The sequence below is a fragment of the Emys orbicularis genome, chromosome 1 (genome assembly GCF_028017835.1).
Source record: "Emys orbicularis isolate rEmyOrb1 chromosome 1, rEmyOrb1.hap1, whole genome shotgun sequence".
NCBI lineage: Eukaryota > Metazoa > Chordata > Testudines > Emydidae > Emys > Emys orbicularis.
The window spans coordinates 26139553-26152789 of NC_088683.1; the positions used below are offsets into that span (position 1 = coordinate 26139553).

Sequence of the window (13237 nt, forward strand, 5' to 3'; positions counted from 1 at the left end):
GAAGCACTGCTCTAGACCTCATTCTCATACAACAAATGGGGCAGAGGTCAGTGAATTAAAGAGTACAACAGACTGCCTTCTCCCTTCTAGGAATGGGCTGATAGGGCAGCTAGTGACTGGCCTGAGGTACTTCAAATGGTGAAAGTACCATGGCTCTTGTAAGTGTCCTGTGTTTTTTGTCTTGGTCTCAGGGACCAGTGCCAATTTTAAGGTGCAATTGTATTCTGACAGAGGTTCAAGACTGAGACACAGGCTCTGGTTACACCTGTGAATGATGGACAGACTAGTTAACAGATGCTACACCAGTTATAGACAACGGTCCAGTAGAAGCCTCTACTCCTGCTGTGAGTCTCCTTCCTGACATGGAACATCTTTTGTTAGAGAGAGTGCTGAAATCTGGAGGAGACCCAAAACTACCACACCCAATTCCAGAAGCTTCTGGATGTGGAGTGCTTAATCTGCCTAGCAACAATGACCCAGATACAGCTCACTCCTACCTCCCCACCAATGGGTCTCTTAAAGAGATATCTTCCTATTAGGCACATGGGTTACACAATGTTCTGTGAACCACCCAGGATACAAAAAAAACCCTACACGTGATTGGAAAGCTAGGAATCTTGTACCTGGGAAATTAGAAGAAAATCAAAAGCAATGTGCCATACCCAATATTATTTTAGTCTTAAAAGACAGGAAGTGATGGAATAACTAAATTCAGCTCTTAATGTGTGGTTCTATTCTGAAGAGCGACTATGTAAAAATGACAGGAGTACTTGTGGCACCTTAGAGACTAACAAATTTATTAGAGCATAAGCTTTCGTGGGCTACAACCCACTTCTTCGGATGCATAGTTATTTTTGCGGATACAGACTAACACGGCTGCTACTCTGAAATATGTAAAAATGGCACTTTCATAGTCTACTTTTCTGTCCCTGGGTGTCATATCAGTTGACTTTAGTGAGAAAAAGCTTCTTTTAATACTTTTTATTCTTTTGAGAACTACAGAGTCATTGCAGCTAAGAGGGTGAGCTGGATTCAGTTTTTATGTGCTTCATCAACCAGATTGTGCAAATCAATGACACCATGCAAATCCATTGAAAGTTTGTGCAGAAGAATGAAAGAAGCTAGCTTGAGTCCTAGTGTAAAATCCTTTCCCATTAAAGTCAGGGGAACTTTTGAGTACATTTGCTCTGAAAATTATTGAGATAGTAAAAGTAGAAGTCCATAGTGTCACATTTTTACAGAGTAATTTCTTAGATTTCTCACATATTAATACTCTCCCCCTCCTGGTGGAATCCCAATTGTCCATTATTTGAAGGCAGCTTTCTCTCCAAGGCATAACTAAATGAATACTGATCAACAGACTGTAGCTAATGTTGATACTTAACATTATTGGCTATTACTCCTAAACATCTTATACTAATTTCCTTTTCTCTAAAACTGTGTGTTGCATTTCAAAAAGTGGCTACAGAGGACAATCATCAATGACCTGAGACCCAGCATTCAGATTTTTAAGGTTAGTTAAACAAGCTGTGCATACCTCTACATTTGTGGCATTCACTATATGTGATCTGCCTTTTTGTTGGTTCACATTATGCAGCATTGTTGAGAAATCAGCTACAAATAAACATGATTTTAGATGAGATGGAAAAGGTGGGCATTATCACATTCATTTCAATAAAAAGAAGCTAGCATAATAGATAAGGATTTTTTTTCTTGAATTGCATCACTGCTTGATAACATGTAATAAATCATTCCTGATGTTTCCCCCCATTTTATTAACAAAATGTGCAAATAAGCTAGAAGTAATTCTCAAAGTGATTCTTTGAGCTATGGCATTTATCTAAAAAAAACAAGACTGTAAAAATTCATTTCTCCAGAGGAAAAGCTAAAATCATTAGGGAAATTTCTGAATAGGATGTTTAATCAATATAATAATACTGTATGAAGGCAAACATATAGTTTGACAGTGAGACATTTTGATTTGTAGTTAGAATACTCTTGGTAAATAAAACTGGTTATGTATGTTGAAATTATTTTTTGTTAAAAATACAAAACTGTCCAATAGAATGGACCCCAAAATGATTTTGTTTTCAACACCAGAAAATGAAATTAACTGTAGTAAAATTCTAAATTACAATTTAAGATGAAATTACATGATGTCAATATAAGGTATACTTCAAGGAGCTCTTAAGTCTGCATATAAGCCCAACATGCTAAGTATTTCCTATACAAAATTTACAATAATAGATAAGTGTAAAAAATTCACACATTGATTCATTTGTCGGAACTCATGGGACTAATTTAAGGAACTATATAAACAGTTTCAACATTTTATTAAAGGCAGTGTCTGTTTTTCTTGTCACAGGTACTTCACGGTTTCAGGGACAAAGCTTCAGGTGTTCAGAACCTGTGCATTTCCTTTGGGCAGGGGCGGCTCTAGGCACCAGCAAAGCAAGCAGGTGCTTGGGGCAGTCCATTTGCAGGGGTGGCAGCCGGCAGGGATCCAGCCTGGGAGCTGAGAACCAGCAGGGGGCCCTGGGAGCTGTAGTTCCTTGGTTAGCTCCCTGCCTATAGAGCCAGCCCTGGAGCAGGGAAAGAACTACATTTCCCAGCATTCCCTTGGCCACTACCAACAGGAAAGGGAGGGAGAAGGGAGTATGGTAGCTGAAACCTCATGCTGCAGCTTGCTGTGAATGGAGAGCTCACTGCTAGAAGGGGGTGGCACTGTGAATGGGGAACAAGTGTGCCCAAGGAGTAGAAGGCTTTGGCCCAGATATCCCCTTCAGAAGACATCCCCAGACCGGATTAGGGATACTGGTGTGACCTCACCTTGCAGCCCCCAAAGAAAGAATTGGGTGGACTAAATGGACAGTGCACCTCTCTATCTGAAGCCTAGCAAGGGAGGTACGTGGATCCCACTAGAATTTAAAATGAAAAGTAAGGGAGGGGAGGCTCTACTAGACTGGGCAGCTTTAGGTACAGTACCAGGCACGTAGGAGGATTTCCACTTCTGAGCCATGGAAGCAGAAATTGACTTTTCCTTTCCAGATTTAGCTAATATTCAGAAAGGGAATCTAGCACCTGCCTTCCAGATTTGAACACCCTCAAAATTCAGGAGTGCTCAAGCTCAGTTTGGGCAGCTGTTACTTCATTTCTTCCAAATCAAATATACTGATCCACTGTAACTTGCTGTAGAAAAAGTAGGATAAAATTGAGCAAGAAATGCTTCCCAGTGGTTTTTAGGACTGGAATTGCTATTTTCAACAGCCATTGCCATTTTTTTTTTTTTTTTTTTTAGTTTTATTTGTTTAAAAGGAAGACAGTGATATTGCATTGGCAAATTCCCCATAGAAACAAAGAGTGGAACAAAAGAATAATGAAGGCACCTCAACTTTTCCTCATTTATGGAGGACAGTCTTATAATATGCATCCAGCTATCCTCCAATCACACAAGCTGAAAATTGTTCCACTTTACTGCAGTTCTGTAACCATATGGGAACCAATCCTGTCTGTGTTCTGTGCACATCCAAAATTCCTGCTCAATGACCCACCCTGGGAGCGAGTTACCAGTGAACCAGGGCTGGGGCGGCAGGGGTGTGCAGGTGGAGGGGGCAGAGCCCAGGGCTGGGGCGGCAGGGTGTGTGTGGATGGGGGGGCACTGGTCAGGGGGAAGGGGGGAGCCCAGAGCTGGGTCAGCATGGGGTGTGGGGGGGGGAGAGCCCAGGGCTGGGTCAGCAGGGGTGTGCAGGTGGAGGGGGCAGAGCCCAGGGCTGGGGCGGCAGGGTGTGTGTGGGTGGGGGGGCACTGGTCAGGGGGAAGGGGGGAGCCCAGAGCTGGGTCAGCATGGGGTGTGGGGGGGGGAGAGCCCAGGCTGGGGCGGCAGGGGGGTGTGAGTGGGGGGAGGCCCAGAGCTGGGGCGGCAGGGGGTGCATGTGGGGGGGGGGGGAGAGCCCGGGGCTGGGGCAGCAGGGGAGTGCGGGGGGGAGCCCAGGGCTGGGGTGGGGGCAGCAAAAAATGTTGTTGCTTGGGGCGGCAAAAAACCTAGAGCCGGCCCTGCCTTTGGGATGTATTTAACTGCCATTTTCAAAATGATGATTGAGTTTAATATAACCACAGTTTACTCAGTTAAGAATGGTATAGCCTAGCATAAGGTAAAAGGAGCACTTTAACTATATCTGGCATAAGATACAACATAGTGTAATTATACAATGTTAATAACACTTTGCACCCATAGAGCCCAATTCTGCATATATAGATTCATAGATTTTAAGGCCAGAAGGGACCATCATGATCATCTATTCTGACCTCCTGCATATTGCAGGCCACAGAACCTCACCAACCCCCTCCTGAAGTAGACCCCTAACCTCTGGCTGAGTTACACAAGTCCTCAACTCATGATTTAAAGACTTCAATTTTCAGAGAATCCAGCATTTATTCTAGTTCAAACCAGCAAGTGACCTGTGCCCCACACTGCAGAGGAAGGTGAAAAAACCCTAGGGTCTCTGCCAGTCTTATCTGGGGGGAAATTCCTTCTTGACCCCAATGTGGTGAAGAGTTAGGCCCTGAGCATGTTGCTGAGATCACTAGCCAGACTCCTGGGAATTCTCTGTAATAACTCAGAGCCCTCCCCATCTTGTGTCCCATCTCCAGCCATTGGAGATATTTCCTACTAGCAGTCACAGATGGCCCACATGCCATTTTAGGCAATCACTTCATACCATCCCCTCCATAAACTTATCAAGCTCAGTCTTGAAACCAGTTAGGCTCTCTCTCCCCCCCGGTCCCTTTGGGAGGCTGTTCCAGAACTTCACTCCTCTGACGGTTAGAAACCTTTGTCTAATTTCAAGCCTAAACTTGTTGATGGCCAGTTTATATCCATTTGTTCTTGTGCCAACATTGGCCCTTAACTTAAATAACTCCTCTTCATGGTGTTTATCCCTCTGGTGTATTTACAGGGAGCAATGAGATCTCTTCTCAGCCTTCGTTTGGTTAGGCTAAACAAGCCAAGCTCCTTAAGTCTCCTCTCATAAGATAGGTTCTCCTTCTCTGATCATTCTAGTAGCTCTTCTCTGCACCTGTTTCAGTTTGAATTAATGTTTCTTAAACATAAATATTATTCAGCATAGTATTTAGTCAATGGAACTGTTCTTGGTAGTAAGAACTATGCTTGATAGTGTTTGCAGAATTGAGTCTTGCTGCAGCTCTGATGCACGGATTTAAAAGCACTTTACAAACAATTAAGCCTTACTACACCTGTGGTAGGTGAGTATTATACCTATTTTGCAGATGAGCAAACTCAGTACGAGAAAGGTCAGCCTGAGTTTAAAACAGCCAGTTAGTGGGAAAAGAACCCCGGAATCCTATCAGCAGTCCACTGTTCTGTCTGCTATGTTTACATTCTTTTCAAGCTTTCTGTTCATATACTGCATAGATGATCATTTATAATCAAAGCTGTCTGAGATTAGCATTAAGCCTTATTGTTAAATAAGATGATAGTGAGCAACAAGAGCACAGTTTTACACAGTGTGAAATTTCAAAATGTATTGCCCACGCTTTTGTGTCCACAGTTGGTGCAGATTAAGTACTTGTGCCTGTGACTACAGATTGCTGGTGAAAATTAGGTAGTTAGGAGCACAAGTGGTCAAATATGCAGGCACAAGTATGTTGATGCAAGTTGTACTCACAAAAAGGAAGCGGGGCCATAGCCCAGCTGTAAATATATCCTTGAATACCTTTCACTATATAAATGGCTAGAGCATGTGCAATGATCTGCAAGGTAATAGCAAAGTTATGTTTCTCTCAGATTCACTTCAAATGTTCCCATTAGATTGACTTTTATGCACAACTGTTGTACATTCTTTTAAGATGGGAAACTCTCTTTGAAATATGTCAACTAGATCTATGTTGTGGTACAAAAGAGTCTCTTCAAAAGTTTGGTAATATTTGACTATATGACCCTGTGATTAATTAGAAGGCTCACTGGAAGAGACATCTTTCCATATTAATGTTCAGTTGAAAGGTTTTTATTTTATTTGAAAAGTATTAAGTACATAGAGGGAAATTGCTTTGGAATAAATCAGTTGAAGCACTGGAGAAATGTTTGGTTTCAAACAGGTAACTCTATCTTTAAGGAAGAGATAGACGATTTATTTCCTTATCGATCTTATAACAGAAGAAGGTAAGTTGGGTGAAAAACATTCTGTAATTGTATCAAAGCAGTTCGCTAAAACACTCAAAGGTATTAATTTAGAAAATGAATATGAAATGTGTCTTTGATACAGTGGAATGCATTTCAGTGCTTGAGAGAGAGCGTGTTCATTTTGTTGACTTGGATATTTTTTTTTTCTGTTGGATTTCAAATGTTATAGTAAAAAAAAGTTTATAAATAGAGGTATGGGAGGAAAACTGTCACAATAACAAAATCTATTCTTAGATCCAGGTTCCCCCTTCTCCCTCCACACCCTTAGCTGAAGTAGTTAGTGTGAACAAGGGATTACAGCTGGAGACTGGGTGCATGGATGCCTGAATTCTAATTCTGGCTCTGATACTGACTTATTATGTCACCTTGGGCAAATTACTTAATTGTGTATGTTTAATTTATCCACATGCCAAATGGATAGAATGCAAATCTCAGTTGGGTGCTATGAGGCGTAAATAATGGTTGTTAAGGATTATAAGATTTTGACATGCATACAGTTATGTGAGTGCAAAGAAGTTCACCGTTTCAAATCTGGATCTACTCAACTGTGAGCAGAATGTACGATCTGTGACAGCAGTTTAGTTGCCAATATCAGATGAGTTAATCTTCAGCTGCGTCACAAAAATGATTGATCCCTCATCCTCATGTTTAGGAGCAGGAAGGTAGTTCATTCTCAATTATAATATTGCAGATTTATTTAATGCTCTATGAATATTGATTAATACCCAATATTATCCCTGTGAGATAGTTAAATGCATACTGTCGACCCCGTTTTACAGATGAGGAAGCTGAGGTTCCAGCAAGTTACCTGATGTGCCCAAAGCCACACATTGACTCTATGACAAAGCTAGGATTAGAACCCAGGAATGTATGCCTCCAGTGAAATAGTCTGTCCAGTTTTAAGTAGCAGAATAACACTGTTATGCATTCACCAGTATATTGGAAATTGCACTTATTTTGACTTATGTGATTAGAATTAGCCAGGCCAATAAAATATTGGTCCTTTAAAAAAAAAATGAAACCGCACATAAGTAAAGCCATCATGTTTAAAATTTACCATTATGCTTGTAATAGTCTTTCTGTAGAGAATGTTAATGTCAGTAAATCTTGCCCATTTATTTTCATAGTAAAAGATTTGCTAAAGGACAATTTCTAGGAGTGTAAACAAAGATATTATAGCAAAAATGAAGCCATTATTCTTTCTTGATTCTCTGTTATTGTGGTTAAGATGAAGTACCATGCAATCATTATCATTAATACTGATTAGTAACTTTGTTAATCTCAGCAGAGCATCTAATAATTGAACTGGCATGGAATTTAAACTACCCTCTCACTGTTAACGGCAAGCCTTCCTGAGGCACTTTGGTACAGCTTTGTGAGGAAGTATATACAGTACTGCTGTAGCCCTTGGTATAGTTCTTCTGTGAATAGCTGAGTAAATAGCCACATTTTCAAAAGTGGCCAGTAATATTGGATATTTCATTTTCAGGTGCTCCACTTAAGATATCTTTGACTTACTTTTCAAAGGGGCTGAGCATCTCCAATTCTAATTGAATTCAGTGAGGAGCTGTGGGTGCTCAGCCTTTTGAAAATCAAGTTCAAGGTATCTCAGATCAGTCATTAAATCAGTGGCCACTTCTGGATATTTTGTCTTTAGGGCAGTTGATAGTGCAATAAAGCTTGCTTTATAAATGAACAAGATAAAAAACTTGAAAAATCTACTGGCAGATAGGAAACTTTCCCTGGCAAATGGGAGGGCCCAGGACATCAAGTTCTGTGGAACTTCAGTATTCGTTAAAATATGTATAGCTCTTGGTCCAATGGTTAGGATGCTTACCTGGGACTTGGGAAACATGGCATAAATTCCCTGCTCCACCACAGACTTCCTCTATGACCTTGGTCAAGTTACTTAGCCTCTCTCTGCATCCGTTTCCCATCTGTAAAATAGAGTTAATTATACTTCCTACCTCACAGGGATGTTGTGAGGATTAACACATTAAAGGTAGTGCATTATTCACATACTATGGCAACAGGGGCCAGGTAAATATCAAAATATCTAGAGAGTTTCTATAACTGTGGAAATTACTGTCATAATCTGAACCCATATAGTGCTGTTTTCCTGAGCCTAGTGCTGCTGCTGCAACAGCAGAGTGAAAAAAGACAAGTCTTTGGACCATTTTCACCGATGTTATTCAGAGCTCCGTGAACAGCTTTCACACTGCCAAGAATTATGTTAATTTCACTTTGCTGCTTCAGCAGTAGAATGCGGCGCTGGAGCTAGTCACTGCAGAGGAGGATGAGCTCCAAAAGAGGCTTGTGGAGGGGTAGAATAAATGAGACTGGTCCCCTACGCCTCGCAGCCCGAGACTGGGTGGAAGATGAAGGAGATGCCCTACTTCTTTCCTATCTCCCTCTACCAGCTGCCTGGAGGCTGGGGAGGGGAAGACCCTCACCCGGTACACAGGATGCTCTGGAGATGAGGATGGAGAGAGCCCCCACTCCCTTACAGCAGCCCGAGAAGTGTAGTGGGAGGGGACTTCCAAACTGAACTGGGAGTTATTAATTGGGGGCTGCTATGAAAGATGGAACCCTAGTAGCAATACCAGCAGTAGCACTAGAGGGGACTGGGCTTCTCCCCGCAATGACACCCTGAGCTTCACTAATTGGACAACATCTTCTGTTTTTGTATTGGCTCCTGGCTGGTGGGAATCTGGTGAAGTAGCTCAATCTTAGACAGGCATGGGAAACAAAATCCCCAGCAGCAGGGAGTCAGGGAGTCAGGCGTCTATTCCCACCATCATAACTCTCCACTGAAGTCTCTGACATCTGGCAGGGCTGCAGGTACTTATCAGGAATTCCCCTTCAATTCCTCCTCCTAGTAGATGTGTTGTATGATCTCCAGGCTGCCTCTCTCCCACTATTCCTATTACTGGATCTCAGCCAGCACAGGACAAGAGGAAGCAAGGAGGGGAGTGCGGGAGCATCCAGGTTCCCAATGTCCTGGAAAGGTGAGCGGCTGGCAGAGGGGGATAGGGCAAAAGAGGCAGGAGAAAAAAATGGGGTCAGACAGAGGCTGAAAAGGGAGGACAGCAACTGAGGCTAGGTCTACACTACCCGCCTGAATCGGCGGGTAGAAATCGACCTCTCGGGGATCGATTCATCGCGTCCCATCAGGACGCGACAATCGATCCCCGAATCGACGCTCTTACTCCACCAGCGAAGGTGGGAGTAAGAGCCGTCGACGGGAAGCCGCGGAGGTCGATTTTGCCGCCGTCCTCACAGCGGGGTAAGTCGGCTGCGATACGTCGAATTCAGCTACGCGAATTTTGCGTATCTTAAATCGACCCCCCCCCCCCCGTAGTGAAGACGTACCCTTCGTGAGGAACAGAGACAGGGCAGTGGCTGGAAGGCCAAGGGTCAGAGTTGGGAATGGGGCAGATTTCAGGAGGCTGCTTCCCCAGCAACCTTTTCAGGCTGTGCCAGGGTGGACTGATTTTAAATCAGTGATGTCAATCTGATTTTAAATCATCAGTGATGGAACCCTGGATTTAATTAATTGATTTTAATCATGTTTTCTATTTGTACTTTTTAGTTACATTTATAAAGAAAGGTTGATTCTCATTGGTTGGTAACCATTAAAACATGTTGATTAGCAAGTAAATATAACCTTTACACTAAATTCTTTTTATTAGCCCGAAGGATACGCTATGTCTATACACATATGTTTAAGCAATCAGCTTAGTTTACATTTATCCAGGTTCTTCTTTGAGTGCTTGCTCATGTCCATTCCATTGTAGGCGTGTGTGCTCGCTACATGCAGTGGTGCTGGAAGTTTTTCCCTCGGTGGTATCTGTAGGGGACCGGCTCAGGCTTCATTCGAGGGGTAAACCCACCCTGGGGCCTTCCAGTGGTCCCCATCGGAGCGGCACCGCTCCCCAATGCAGGGGGTGCTCCACAAGCGTTTGCCTGTGCAGGACACGGGTCGGCTTACCCTGTCAGAGTGCTTGGTGTCATTCCCTGGACTCTAGGCAGCATTCCCCAGGATCCCGGCGCTGATCACCGGCTGTCTGGTGCAAACCTATGGAGGTGCATGGTCAGTCCCCGGAGTCCCAGCACTCGTACCGGGAGCGGCCGAGTTGATCTCCAAATGCGTAGCACCACTCTGGAGAGTCAAAATACCAGTCCCTGGAGTCCATCACCAGTCTCCGAATCACCACTATGGATCCCACAGGCTCATCGACGATCTCCTGAGCCGAGCCGTCGATCCTTTCTCTCCTGTTCCCGATTCCGGTCCACGGAGTGGCACTGCTCTCAAAGCATGAGGCATCGATTGCCAGGGTACTGTTGCCAATCTGACGAATGCCACCGCCGGTCACCATAGGCGCGGTACCAAGAGCTGTCTTTGCAGTACAGGTCACCAGTGACGACCCGTGGAGAGGGCCGATGGGAATGGGGTAGACAGGCGGCATCGGTACCGGCCTGGTCCTCCAGATGAGTCTCTCCCTCCTGAGGCTCGGAGAGTGAGGAGGAAGATCTGCCTGCAAACCAAGGCCACCCACTGGGGGCATCGACATTCCCACCGGGACCACCAATGGCCGCATGGCCTCAGGACCAATGGCCGTCTCCGTGGCAGCTATGGAACCCCTAGGGGTTTCCCCAATAATCGCAGAGGCACCAGTCAGTCTCAGGGCATCTGAGAAATGGTCGATGACAGTCTCCTGTCCACCCGTGGATTTAGAAGTAGAGTCAGAGCAAGGTCCTCAGGGTCAGCCAGCCTCGGCTGAGGCTCTCCTGTCAGAGGCTTCGGAGTTGGCAGACCCACCTAGACCCGCCTCCTTATCCCCTTCCCCTGATGAGGTGATAGCAAGACCTTCCCACACGGTTCCCCAGGATAATGTAAAGGCTCACCCAGGAGCTTCTAAAGAGAGTGGCATCTAACCTGGAGTTGGATGCTGAGGAGTTGGCGGAACCCTCCGATTCTCTGTTAGATATTTTAAGTACAACAGCCCCTTCAAAGGTGGCATTGCTAGTCCACGAGGGAGTGGTAAAGCTGATTAAGTCTTTGTGGCAAACTCCCTCCTCCCTGCCCCCCATTTCCAAGAGGGTGGAGAGAAAGTGTTATGTCCCTGCTAAGGGGTTTGAATACCTGGAAGGAGTTCCTGGCTATTCTGGATGAGGACAGAGCTATGGGCAGGGCAGCCCTCCAAGCGGCCTCAGATGTGGCGGACTCGATGGCCCAGACCATGGCTTTGGCCATTTCCATGAGGTGCGCATCCTGGTTGCAGTCGTCGGGCCTGTCGGTGGAGGTTCAGCAGTCCATCCAGGACCTCCCCTTCAATGGCCTGGCACTGTTCGCAGAACAGACAGTCAGCAAGTTACATGGCCTAAAACACTCTAAGGCTCCCTTGCGCTCACTGAGCCTTTACATGCCAGCGCCCATGAGAAAGCGGTTAGCTGACAGGATGAAGGGCCTTCCAGTCCTCTCAGAGGATTTCAAATTGGATCATCATCTGTATCCATACTTGTTATGAGTTGGCACAAGTTGTGCCTCCACCAATAGTGAAGGATCACTCTACCAGGGCTCAGGCATCTTCGGCTGCCTTCCTGGCACATGTCCTTATCCAGGGTCGTGACATGGTCTTCGGTACACATGTTCATGATGCATTACGCCATCACCCAGCAAGCCAGATATGACACTGGATTTGTCAGAGCTGTGTTGCAGTCAACATGTCCATGAACTGCCTGCCACCGGAGGTACTGCTTGGGAGTCACCTACAATGGAATGGACATGAGCAAGTACTCAAAGAAGAAAAGACGGATACTAACCTTTCGTAACTGTTGTTCTTAGAGGTGTGTTGTTTATGTCCATTCCATAACTCACACTCCTTCCCCTCTGTTGGAGTTCTGGCAAGAAGGAACCAAGGGAGGGGGAGCTGGCGGCGCCCCTTATACCAGCGCATACGCGCACCAATCGAGAAGGCGCCAGAGCCAGTCCCCTATGGGTACCACTGAGGCAAAAATTTCCAGCACCGGTGCATGTGGCGAGCGCACACACCTACAATGGAATGGACATAGTAACACATCTTGAAGAACAATAGTTACAAAAGGTTAGTAATTGTCTTTTCTTAATTTTTACAATTTTACTACATTAGAAAATGGTGAATGATCCATTTCTTGTTGAGGAGATGATTATTTTATTATATAGTACTCGTGATTTGTGTCCTGCTGTATTTGGATGAGAATTAAAATAAATTAAAGCTGCACAAAACCAACATTTTAAAAAGTATTTTTATTTTTAAAAAGTACTTTTAATGTGCTGGATACATAATTTTTTTTAATCAAAATGTGTTGCATTTAGAACTAACTGATTTATTAAACAAAGGAAGTATTGTCTGTAGTTAGTGAATTGAATTGATTGTTTCTGGCAATCATGCTCTTCAGAATTTTAGAACTAGTAGATCTCATCCTGTCATATATTTTTTTTTTTATTCATAGCTTGGAAAAATAAAACAAGCTTTCCTGTTTTTTCAACTCCCAACAGGTTTCTTAACTTTGAATGAACTAGTCATTGACATTAATGAGTTGAATGACGAAAATATTCTTTCTGTACCTTCAGAATGGGCCACTGCTCTCAAAAGCTGGTTTAGAATTTCAGGAAACTCTGGTTCCAGGTTTTTAGCTAGTAACTTCCACCAGTTCAGTGGTTTGACTTTCTTTAAATTAGGCAGAAAACATGTACTGCTTAATATTATTTGTTGTATTTAATTTAAATTATTTTAATAGATTCTAATAAATGTAAGACTTAATGTAGGTTATTAATTTCAAATTAATTTGAAATAGAATTATTTTAAAAAAACGAATTTAAATTAAAACAAAATTGGATCATTTTTATTTAAAAAAAAATCACTATTTTTTATCCACCCTGTCTCCCTCACATCTGACCATAAAGATTCAGAGTGCCCTGAGGGGAACTCAGCACAGTGACTTCTTTTTACTAGTGAGAAAAAACCTAGACTAACTGCATGCAGGTTTGTCTGC

At 43.7% G+C, this 13237-nt stretch overlaps 1 protein-coding gene across 1 annotated transcript in view; it reads left to right on the forward strand.

Annotated features, from left to right (window-relative positions):
• The window catches only part of MAGI2 (membrane associated guanylate kinase, WW and PDZ domain containing 2), a 1116794-nt gene that overhangs the window by 482208 nt on the left and 621349 nt on the right, over positions 1-13237 (forward strand). The window lies entirely within an intron of this gene.